Source organism: Ovis aries, chromosome 17 (assembly GCF_016772045.2).
Source record: "Ovis aries strain OAR_USU_Benz2616 breed Rambouillet chromosome 17, ARS-UI_Ramb_v3.0, whole genome shotgun sequence".
Taxonomy (NCBI): domain Eukaryota; kingdom Metazoa; phylum Chordata; class Mammalia; order Artiodactyla; family Bovidae; genus Ovis; species Ovis aries.
Window position 1 is genome coordinate 19,810,162 of NC_056070.1, and position 12,779 is coordinate 19,822,940.

Below are 12,779 nucleotides of genomic sequence, written 5' to 3' on the forward strand. Positions count from 1 at the left end.
CTTACTCAGTTTCTTTTCCCATACAGGTTATTACAGAATACTGAGTAGAGTTTCCTGTGCTATACAGTTGGACCTTGTCGAGTATCTATTTTATATATAGAGTGTGTATATATTAATCCTAAACTCCTAATTTATCCCTTTCACTAACCTTTCGCCTTTGGTAACTGTAAGTTTGATTTCTGAGTCTGTTTCCATTTCATAAGTAAGTTCATTTGTATTATTTTCTTAGATTCCACATATAAATGATATTATATTTGTCTTTTTCTGTCTGGCTTACTTCATGTAGTATGATAATCTCTAGGTCCATTCATGTTGCTGCTAATGTCGTTATTCCATTATTTTTTATGGCTGAGGAATACTGCATTGTGTGTATACATATCTTCTGTATCCATTCCTCTGTCGATGGACATTTAGGCCGTTCCCACGTCTCGGCTATTGCAAATAGTGTGTGCACTGGGGTTACATATGTCCTTCCTAATTATGGTCTTCTCTAGATATATGCCTAGGCATAATTCCTGGATCATATGGTAGTTCTATATTTAGTTTTTAAAGGAAACTCCATACTGCTCTCCATAGTGGTTGTATTGATTTAAATTCCCATCAATAGTGTAGGAGGGTTCACTTTTCTTTAAATTTTTTAAAAAATTATTTTTTAATTTTAGGATAATTGCTTTACAGAATTTTGTTTTCTGTCAGACCTCAACATTTGACTTACAATGTTGTGTTAGTTTTTGATTCACAGCAAATTGAATCAGTTATACGTATGCCCACTCATTTTTAGAGTCTTTTCTCAGATAGGTCATTACAGAGTATTAAGCAGAATTCCCTGTGCTATACATTAGGTACTTATTAGTAATGTATATATAGTAGTGTTTATACATCAATCTCAACCTCCTCTCTTCTCCCCCCAGTAACCATGTTTGTTTTCTACATACATAATTCTGTTTTTGTTTTGTAAAAAAACCCCATATCATTTGTATTTTTTTCTTTTAGATTCCACATGGGATATATGATATTTATCTTTCTCTCAAGGGCTTACTTCACGTAGTATGAAATCTCTAGGTCCATCCATGATGCTGCAAAATGGCAGTAGTTCATTCCTCTTACGGCTGAGTAATATTCCATTGCACATAAGAACCATATCATCAGTCAGTGGACAGTGTAGTTGCTTCCATGTCTTCAGTATTGTAAACAGTGCTGCTGTGAACACTGGGGTGCATGTGTCTTGTCGAATTAGAGTTTTTTCTGACAGGAGTGGAACTGCTGGATCATATGGTGTTCTACTTTTACTTTCTTAAGGAACCTCCATACTATTTTCTATAATGCTTGTGCCCATTTATACCCTCCAACAGTAAGGAAAAGTTTCCTTTTCTTCACACTGTCTCCAGTGTTTATGTTTTTTTGGAGGCTTTTTGATGATGGCCATTCTGCCTGTTGTGAGGTGACATCTTATTGCAGCTTTGATTTTCATTTCTCTGATAATTAGTGATGTTGAGCATCTCTTCATGTGGTCTTGGCCATCTGTATGTCTTCTTTGGAGAAATATATATTTAGATATTTTGCCCATTTTTTGATTGGGTTGTTTGTTTTTCTGAGTAGAGCTGCTCATATACTTTGAAGATTAATCTCCTGTTCGTTGCTTCAGTTGCAAATATTCTTTCCCTTTCTGTGGGTTGTCTTTTCATTTTGTTTATGGTTTCCTTTGCTGTGTGGAAGCTTTTAATCAGGTCCCACTTGTTTATTTTTCTCTTTATTTTCATTAGGAGGTGGGTCAAAAAAAGATGTTTTTGTCATTTATATCAGAGGTTGTTATGTTTTCCTCTTAAGAGTTTTATAGTTTCCAGCCTTACATTTGGATTTTTGATCTATTTTGACTTTATTTTTGCATGTGGTGTCCTAATTTCATTTTTTTTTACATGTAGCTGTTCAGTTTTCCCAGAACTATTTATTGAAGAGACTGTCTTTTCTGCATTGTATATTCCTTTCTCCTTTGTTGTATATTAGTTGACCATAGGTGCATGAATTTATTTTTGGACTTTCTATCCTATTCCATTGATCTTTTCTATTTTTGTGCTAGTACTATACTGTATTTGTAGTGTGTAGTCAAGGAGTATTGTAGTATTATGTTATGATCTGAAGTCAAGGAGTTCATCAGTCACTTATAGTTTTCAGAGTAGACGCCTCCTAGGGTAGGTTTGTTTCTAAGTATATTACTCTTATTTGTGGTGTTAAATTGGATTGTTCCCTTGATTTGTCTTTTTGATATTTCGTTGTTAGTGTATAGGAATGCAAGAGATTTCTGTTTATTAATTTAATGTCCTGCAACTTTTACTAGAGTTCGTCAATGAATTTATTATTTTCTGGTGGCATCTTTAGGGTTTTCTATGTAAAGCATTATGTCACCCGCAAACAGTGACAGTTTTACTTCCTTTCCAATTTGAATTCCTTTTCTTTCTTTTTCCTCTTTGACTGCCATGGCTAGGATCTACAGAATTACACTGAATAAAAGAGGTGACTGCTAAGTTGCTTCAGTCGTGTCCGACTCTGTGCGACCCGTTAGATGGCAGCCCACCAGGCTCCCCATCCTAGGGATTCTCCAGGCAAGAACACTGGAGTGGGTTGCCATTTCCTTCTCCAATGCATGAAAGTGAAAAGTGAAAGTGAAGTCACTCAGTCGTGTCCGACCCTCAGCGACCCCATGGTCTGCAGCCTACCAGGCTCCTCCATCCATGGGATTTCCAGGCAAGAGTACTGGAGTGGGTTGCCATTGCCTTCTCTAAAAGAGGTGACAGTGGACATCTTTGCCTTTTCCTGATCTTAGAAGAAATGCTTTCAGCTTTTCACCATTGAGAATGGCATTAGCTGTGGGTTTGTCATATACAGCCCTTATTATGTTGAGGCAGGTTCCCTTTATGCCTACTTTCTAGAGAGCTTTCATCATAAATGGGGGTAGAATTTTGTCAAAAGCATTTTCTGTATCTAGTGAGATGATCATGTAGTTTTTATTCTTCAGTTTGTTGATGTGGTATATCACACTGATTGATTTGCAGATACTGAAGAATCTTTCCATCACTGGGATAAATCCCACTGGATCATAATGTATGTTCCTTTTAATGTGTTGTTGGACTTGGTTTGTTAGTATTTTGTTGAGGATTTTTGCATTTATATTCATCAGTGATACTGGCCTGTAACTTACTTTCTTCTTCTTTTTTTTTTTTTTTTTGGTGGTATCTTTGTCTAGTTTTGGTATCAGGATGATGGTGGCCTCGTAGAATGAACTTGGGAGTGTTCCTTCTTCTGCAGTTTTTGGAATAGTGTCATAAGGATAGGTGATAATTCTTCTCTAAATGTTTGATAATATTTCCCTCTCGTCTTGAACTTTTGTTTGTGTGTTTGTTCCTATTTTCTGTTTCGTCCTGCTTCAGTCTTAGCAGGCTGTACCTTTCTAAAATATTTATTCTTTTCTTCTAGGGTCTGCATTTTATTGGCATGAGGTTCCTTGTACTAATCCCTGATGAGCCATTGTATTTCTGTCGTGTCCAATGTAACTTCTTTTACATTTCTAACTTTATTGATTTGAACACTCTCCCTTTTTTCTTTTTCTTTAATTGGAGGATAATTGCTTTACAATATTGTGTTGTTTTCTGGCATACATCAATATGAATAAGCCACAGGCATACATGTCTCTTCCCTCTTGGACCTTCCTCCCACTCCATCCTACCCTTCTAGGTTGTCACGGAGCACCGGGTTTCAGCTCCCTGCATCATACTGCAAATTCCCACTGGCAATCTACTTTCCATATGGTAATATGTATGTTTCAGTGCTGCTCTCTCAGTTTGCCCCCTCCTCTCCTTCCCCAGCTGTGTCCATAAGTCTGTTTTCTATGTCTCAACTGCTGCCCTGCAAATAGGTTCCTCAGTGCCTTCTTTTAATATTTGATATTTGTTTTGCTCTTTCTGAATAATAGACTCCAGGTTCATCTAGCTCATTAAGACAGACTCAGTTGTTCCTTTTTATAGCTAAGTAATATTCCAATGTATATATGTACCACAACTTCTTTATCCATTCTTCTTCTGATGGACATCTAGGTTTCTAGGTTGCTTCCATATCCTAGCTATTTTAAATAGTGTTGTGATGAACACTGGGGTACATGTGTCTTTTTCAGTTGTGGTTTACTCAGGGTATATGCCCACTAGTGGAACTGCTGAGTCATGTGGTAGTTTTATTCCTAGTGTTTTAAGGAATCTCCGTACTGTTCTCCATAGTGGCTGTATCAATTTACATTCCCACCAACATTGCAAGAGGGTTTCCTTTTCTCCACACCCTCTCCAGCATTTATTGTCTGTGATTTTTTGATGATAGCCATTCTGACTGGTATGAGGTGATACCTCATTGTAGTTTTGATTTGCATTTCTCTAATAATAAGTATATTGAGAATCTTTTCATGTGTTTATTAGCCATCTGTATATCTTTGGAGAAATGTCTGTTTAAGTTTTCTGACCGCTTTGATTGGGTTGTTTGTTTTTCTGGTATTCAGCTGTGTGAGCTGCTTGTATATTTTGGAGATTAACCGTTTATCAGTTGTTTCATTTGCTGTTATTTTCTCCCATTTTGAGAATTGTGTTTTTACCTTGTTTATAGTTTCTTTTGCTGTGCAAAAGCTTTATCCTTTTTTTCTCTTTCTTTCTCCTCTCTTTGTAAGTGTGTGGGTCCCTTTGGGTGTTCTTGGCTGTTGAGTGTTGTTTCACCATTAGTCTTGGGGTTTTGTCTTCTGTGCTATGAGTCATGTGAAGTCTTGGTGCTACCGTAATGGGTCAGGCCTCTCAACCTTTAACTGGTCGAGATTTGAATCCAGAACTTTGGATCAGCAGAGAGCTCCCAAACCCATGTAACATTGATTGGTGAGAGCTCTCCCAAAGTCCTCTATCTCAACACTAAGAGTAAGCTCCACCCAAAGGCCAGCAAGCTCCAGTGCTGGATGCCTCATGCCAAACCTTTGGCAAAACAGGAGTGCAATTTGTCTATTAGCAGAAAGGCTGCTCAAAGTCAGACCAAGCCCATAGACACCCCAAAATGCACTACGAGACATGGCATTCCCCTTCAGAGAGATAAGATCCAGCACCATCCACAACATAGGCATACATCCCCCCAACCAGGAAACCTGCACAAGGCGCTGATCCAGCCACCCATGGAGGGCAGACTCTGGACTATTGAAAGGAACTATCACCTTCCAGCCTTAAGAAAGGAGGCCTCAGACACTGTAAACTAAACACAATGAAGAGACGGAGAAACATTGCAGCAGATGAAGGAGCATGGAAAAACCTTTCATTTTCTTGAGTCTGGCTAAAGGTTTATCGATGTGCATCTTCTCAAAGAACCAGGTTTTAGTTTCATTGATCTTTGCTATTATTCTCTTCATTTCATCTAGTTCTGCTTTGCGCTTTACAGTTTCTTTCCTCCTGTTAACTTTGGGTTTTGTTTTTTCTCTAGTTGCTCTAGGTGTAAGATTCAGTTATCTGCGATTATCCTTGTTTACTGAGGTAACATTGTATTGCTATAAACTTCCCTCTTAGGTCGTGGACTGTTGTGTTTCTGTTGTCATTTTTCTCTTAAGTATTTTTTTGAATTTCTTCAGTAATCCATTGTTTAGTATATACGTAGTTGTTTTTTAGGTTCCCGCCCCCCCCCCATAATTGATTTCTAATCCTATAGCATTGTCAGAAAAGATGCTTGATACAATTTCAGTTTTCTGAAATTTACTGAGGTTTGATTTGTGCCCCAAGATGTGATCTATCCTTGAGAATGTTCTGGGTGTATTTGAGAAGAAAGTGTATTTGGCTGCTTTCAGTTGGAACATTCTATAGCTATCAGTTAAGTCCACCTTACCTAGTGTGTCATTTAAGGCCTATATTTCCTTATTAATTTTCTATCTAGATGATCTATCCATTGATTTAAGTGTGGTGTTAGGGTACTTTTACTTCCACTTAAGGAATTCCCTTTATCATTTCTTATACATCATAATTTGTGGCAATGAATTACCTCAGCCTTTGTTTTCTGAAATAATTTATCTGTCCTTAATTTCTGAAGGATGGCTTTGCAAGACCTAGATTTCTGTTAGGTGATTTTTTTTTCTTTATTTCAACATTTTAATAAATTACTCCATTTTTTCCTGGCCTGAAAAATTGCCACTGAAAAATCTGCCTAATCTTACAGAGGTTCCCATTTATTTTCAGTTGAATCATCCATTGATTTATTCACAAATACTTATTGAATATCTGCTGAATATCCTACAGATTGCCAGGTGCTGGTGAATCAAAATAAATAAGGTTCCATCTTCTTGGAAATTTCTAGTGAGGGATATCATTACTGGTAACAAGCATACAAATGTCGGCATAATTACAAACTGAATCATGTACTATAATTTTAAAAAAAGCTTCTAGAGAAGTTCCTAATTTTTAGTGATGAGGAAGAATGTCAGTGACTTACATATTTTCAATAAAATTTATACAATAGAAAGACATTTAAAACCTTTATATGATTTTAAAGTTTGGTTACACTCAGAGTAAAACTATGTCTAAAATTGGAATAAATTATAAAATTATGGGTCTCATTGAAACACCATCAAAACAGTAATTTAAAAATTGAACAGTTTGCTTTGACTTTATTTTTTAAATTTGAGATAATTTATATATCATAAAATGTATCCTTTTAAAGTATACAGTGCCGATGTGGTATATTTACACAATGGAATATTACTCATCCATATAAAGAGTGAAATAATGCCGTTTGCAGCAACATGGATAACCTATGGATCATCATACTAAGTGAAGTAAGCCAGGCAAATACCATTCCGCTTATATGTGGAATCCAGAAAAGGGACAAATGAACTTACATACAAAACAGAAATAGACTCACAGTTATAGAAAACAAACTATGGTTACCAAAAAACAAATGGGGGTTCCCTTTTATTTAAATCTCTTTTCCTTAGCTGCTTTCAAAATTTTTTAACTTTTGATAATTTAATTTTAATGTTATCAAGGTGTAGCCCCATTTTGGGAACTTTTGAGCATTATGGATCTGTATGTCCATTTCTCTCCCCAGCTTTGGGCGGCTGTCAGCCATTATTACTTTAAATACACTGTCTGTCTCTTTCTCTTTTCCTTCTGGAATTCCCATAATGTATATACCGTTTTTTCTTTTGGTTGTGTCTAAGAAGTTTCATAGGATTTCTGCATTCTTTTTTTTCTTTTGGCTCCTCCTACTGGATAATTTCATATATCGTGTGTTGTTGGTCACTGATTGAACACAGTTGTCTGCTCTTGAAGCTACTGCATTCTTCATTTCAGTCAATGTATTTTGTATTCATATTGTTTTCCTAATTTCATTAAGTTGTCTGTATTTTTTGGTAACTAAAGTTTAAGAGGATTATTCTGAACTATTTGTCTGACACTTCATATATCTCCACTTCTTCAGGGTCAGTTATTGGAGCTTTATTAGTTTTTAGGTGGTGTCATGTTTACCCCATTTTTCATGGTCCTTGGTATTTGTCAATGTGCTATCATCTTCCAGACTTTACAGTTCCACTGTGGAAGAGATAGTTGTTGTTTGTTTTTTACCAGTCAGCTCATTTTGTCTTTCTAGATGAGTCCACAGTTAAATCCCTTGGACAGGGTGGGCCCGATATCATGGACTATCTTGGGGTGAGGCAACTGTCTGAGCTCTGAGGTCAGAGTAGGGTGGCTGCTAACTGAGCTGGTTTGGATAGGACTGCTGGCTTGCTTCCCTGTCCAAGCGAGACTGAAGTATGGTTTCTGCAGTCACCTGGGTCCTCTGATGAGACTTACATAGACAATCGGGACTGGGTTCTATGTTTAATAGTAGTTAGTGCTGTGAGTTAGCTTATCTGCCCTGGCAGGACAGCAGAACTGTCCCTAGGATCTGCATAGCTTCTTGTTTGAGGACTAAAATCAGGCAAAGCTATGCACTGAATTCCCTGACCAGAGAAACCAACAGTTTTGCTCTGCAGACGGGGAAAGCCACAGATTGTGCTAGTCTGTTCAATTTATCCTTTAAGCAGGTCTGCTTGGTGGACTAAGCAGCTTCCCATTGCTCTGGTTAGAACATCTGGTTGGGTAGCTTGAAGATCGATTTAGCAGTGAACATGGCTCTGAATTAGTTTTCTTATAGGGCAGTGTGGGGGAGCTGGATCCAAATCACTAAGGCTCTTTGTGCTCCTGACTGAACTTGACCTGCACCCCAGGATCCCTGGCCAAATGGGGCCACTGGCCTTCTCTGTAAATAATTAGCTCTGCCTGCTGGACTCTTCACTTGAACATTAGTGGGCTACATGGCTTTCTAGGTGTTCTGGTCGTGTTTTCTGGTCAGGTGAGGCTGGGAGCTGTACTCAGCAATAGAAAGTACTATACCATGCTGTACCGCACCATGCCAGGTTCCCGAGTCAGACTGCACCACCATCTTGGCCCTTCGGATGGCAAAAGCTTCTCAGGATTACTGCTTGAGCATTGCAGGTAGGAACTTGATTTGCCAAGGTCTAAGTGTTGATTGTTGGAAGCCCTTTCCTCCTTCTCTGTCACAATTAGAGTCCCAGCGTTCAAGCCCTTCAGATCCCCCTATAACCCCCATGGGAGGACAGTACCAGCGTAGGGCCTCCCTAGAAGTGACCCACAATGCTGGGGGAGGTGTTGTTTACCCTGGCTGCTTTTTCCCCTCTGGAGGAACCATAGACTCAGGGACAGCCATTCAGTGTGACTCTCTGCTGGCCTGAGGTGGGGCAGTGTGGTCCCCAGGCAGCTACTTCTCTTACTTCCTTGTGCAGCTTGTCTTGGTCTCGGCGGTGCAGGGGTGCTTCATCCTCACTCCTGTGTACTAGGATTTTCTCATTAATGTTTTGTCTGCGAAAGTTGTTAGCTGTTGTTCTTGTGATGGGAAGCAAAGCCAGGAATGACTTATGTCACAGTCTTGATGATATCACTCTCTAGAAGCATTTCTTTACACATTCTTTTGGGAACCCAGGCTGATGGAGGCTCTACCATCTTCAGCAGAGATTCCCAATGGGATTTAACATTATTCAGCTTGATTCTGAGGGAAAATCAGCATTATAGGATCTTATAAGAGGTTTTTATGGCCAGGCCTAGAATTTTAAGAACTTAGGCCCACATTCCATTGGTAAGAACCCAGTCACATGGACATAAGATGTTTAGGAAGACTGGAAAATACATTGTCTTCTCAGACAGTTGCTATCAGCATGAATTGTATACAACAATTTGGGAAAAAAATTTGGGGGGCAGATAATAGCCATCTTTGCCACAGGAGATATAAAAATACATAAGCCCTATTCATTTTGTTTAGTATGTAGATAAAGAAAATATCTACTTACTAAATTAGAGCTAGCCAATGACTATATTAGAAAGTCTACTTATGTAGCTTGTTCAAATATATTATACCTTGTCTGAAGGAAAGATTCCTTTACCTAAAGTGAATGATTTGAGTATTTACCTGGAAGCTAGAAAAAGGGTAGCAATGAAGAAAATTTTAGTATCTTCAGTAGTTCTAGTATAGAACTTTTAATAGACTAGTAAAGTATCTTATCCTCTAAATATGTATATCTTTATAAGAAAATAGGTGCATCAAACTTGTATGATGGTGACAGTGTCCATCAAGATTACCCAGTAAGCCTTACCCTGATTGTGTGATTGCGTATTTAACATAAAATCATCTAACAATCATGATTTCACACACAGTTTTTCTGAAAAGATAACAGTTTAAAAGATATCGGCTAACAAGTATTTTCTTTTGCCTGGCTGTTTTATTTCTTGCTGTAAAACAATTAGCATTTTAATACATTAATCTATTATGAGGTAAATTAGCATAGGCTTTAGGGTTTTATAGCACTGATTTTCTCATCTAACTGGGATAGTGAAGTAGATGAGAGATTAAATGTGACTTTGTAAAATGGATAGTTAATATTGCAAAATGTGGCATATAGCCAGAGTCCAGTGGGATACTGTATTTTGAAGAATTACACAGGTAGGTTTACCCTTCCAATCAAGCTTCCCTGGTGGCTCAGATGGTAAAGAATCTGCCTGTAGTGTGAGAGAACTGGGTTCACTCCCTGGGTTGGGAAGATTCCCTGGAGGAGGGCATGGCAACCCACTCCAGTATTTTTGCCTGAAGAATCCCATGGACAGAGGAGCCTAGCGGGCTACAGTGTATGGGGTCGCAAAGGGTCAGACACAACTGAGCAACTAAGCACAGCACAGCACCCTTCCATTAAAACCAACTATGGTAGGATGCAGACCACACTCTATTGAGCTTCCCCTGTACAGTTTATGGAATAAAGCAGCAAAGGATAGCACTGGACACATGCTGGTAGCTCAGTCTCAAAGAAAGCAGGAAAGTAAGGTGGCACCAAGCATAGTCAGCCCCACAAATGAGCAAGTCAGAGACTTCATCTTTTTGCCATGAAATAGAGAGGAATCTGATGGTAGAAAAACTATTGTGAGAAACTAATTTGGGGGCAGGTGAAGAAAGCAGCACCATTAACATATTATAGATATGAGTTAGTGTCCTAGAGCTAACCAATAACTGTATGTAAATTTTTTTTATTTGTAGGTCTGAAAACCAAGTTTTATGCTATAGAAAACAGTGAGTGTTTTCCAAGTGCTCAGGCATCATTTTCAAAGCCTATTTCTGTCTTATTACTCCTTACCTTCAGCAGTTTCTAATATTTTTGGTGTCTTATATATTTATAATTGAGGGCTTCCCTGGTGGTTCAGACGGTAAAGAATCTGCCTGCAATGCAGGAGACCCGTGTTCAGTCCCTGGATTGGGAAGATCCCGTGGAGAAGGGAATGGCTAACCACTCCAGTATTCTTGCCTGGAGAATTCCATGGACAGAGGAGCCTGGCAGGCTACAGCTCATGGGGACACACAGTAGGACACAACGGACTGACTAACACACATATTTATAACACTTGATAACTCAATGTTATCGTTTTGTCCAACCACATTTGCATGTTAAGATAGTCTTAACATATAAATAGATGCTCACTTTTTATATCAGAGCATTTGTGTATTTCCACAAGTTTAAACTGTACATCTGAATGAAAATAGGAAGCAACTAAAAACATGTAAGATATTGTTTTACTAAAGGTGATTCCAAAGTGATATTGCCAATAAGAGATTTTTTTAAGATAGCAAGAAAAAAATCCGTATCATGACACACTGAAAGAGAGCACATATTTTAAAGATCTATGACTGAGGGTTTACAATTGAAAGGCAGATGTATTCATGTAAAAGTTGAAGAAAATGATCTGATATGCCAGGGAAGCAAAACACTATTTCGGCAACACCAAAAAATTAGGCATTGATTAATGGAAAGCAATACTGAGGAAATATTTTTATACCTTTTGCTTCTAAAAGATACCAGAAAACCTTTCAGAAAGGAATAAAGTAAATTTGACATTGTGAAAATGGTATTAAGAAGTTGTATATTTAAAAGTGCTCTCCTTTTCTTATGGAAAGACTAATGCAATAGCAAATAGTGGCTAGTTCATTTAATTGCATAGTAAGAGGGTGTGAATATTGCTATGTCCATAAATAATTTTTTCTTGCTTTAAACAATTTGGAGTTCTATTTTTAAATTGGGGTATAGTTACTTTACAATGTTGTGTTAATTTCTGCTGTACAATGAAGTTAATCAGCTATAGGTATGCATGGACCACCACCCTCTTGGACCGCTCTCCCATCCCCCTCCATCCCATCCGTGCATGCTATGTTGCTTCAGTCATGTCCAACTGTTTGTGATCCTATGGAATGTAGCCTGCCAGGCTCCTCTGTCCATTGGGTTCTCCAGGCAAGTATACTGGAGTGGTTGCCATTTCCTCTGCCAGGGGATCTTCCTGACCCAGGGACCAAACCTGTGTCTCTTGCATCTCCTGCACTGATAGGTGATTCTTTACCACAATGCCACCTGGGAAACGCCCATCCCATCTACAAAGCACTGAGCTGATATACCTGCGCTATGCAGTAGGTCCTCTCCCCACTATTTTAAACACTTTTCATAATTTTATATTATGGCATGCATGTCACAACTGCATTTATTGCTGTGAAAGTGACATAGACATTTTCCCAGTGGTAAGGTAATTGATACTTTAAATGAGTGTCAATGCAAAGCAAGAAGTTTACTTATGGTTTCATGGAAATACCAATTAAACTGTGATTCATATATACAATCAAGTGAGTCAGATTAAATTTAAAAAGTGAAATTCAGAAAAGAAAATTGTTGTTAAAGCAGTAGCCTGTTTATACTACTTTTCTTCTGAAATCCAGTAAAACATTATGGATAAAAGAAGGAAGGATGGTGTTGGAGCACTATCTCTATATTCTCATGGTGATGAACCATAATGGAAAATAGAATATCCAGTTTTACAGCAAGGAATGGAACTGACTAAGCAGAAATCAACACTAACTATCAAACAAATACCCGAGTGCTACAAGCTTCACTGAGAAATAACATCTTCTGCCTTGGTGACTGCTGTCCTGAGGTTAGAAGGCCAAAAACTGAATTCTCAGCAGTTTCTTCCTGAAGTTGTGATCCCAGATCAATATCCATCTACTCACCTTAACCATTGCTGAGCAAATCAGCTGTACCACATATCAATAGAATTATCTGTTTCACAGATGAAATGAAGGCAAAAAAAGAATATATGCACAGATACTATAGAAAAGGGAGGAGTGATAAACTTAATAATCAAAAT

At 38.1% G+C, this 12,779-nt stretch overlaps 1 protein-coding gene across 4 annotated transcripts in view; it reads left to right on the plus strand.

Annotated features, from left to right (window-relative positions):
* SLC7A11 (solute carrier family 7 member 11) overlaps window positions 1–12,779 on the plus strand; it is a 393,259-nt gene that overhangs the window by 338,025 nt on the left and 42,455 nt on the right. The gene's annotated exons all lie outside the window — the stretch shown is intronic.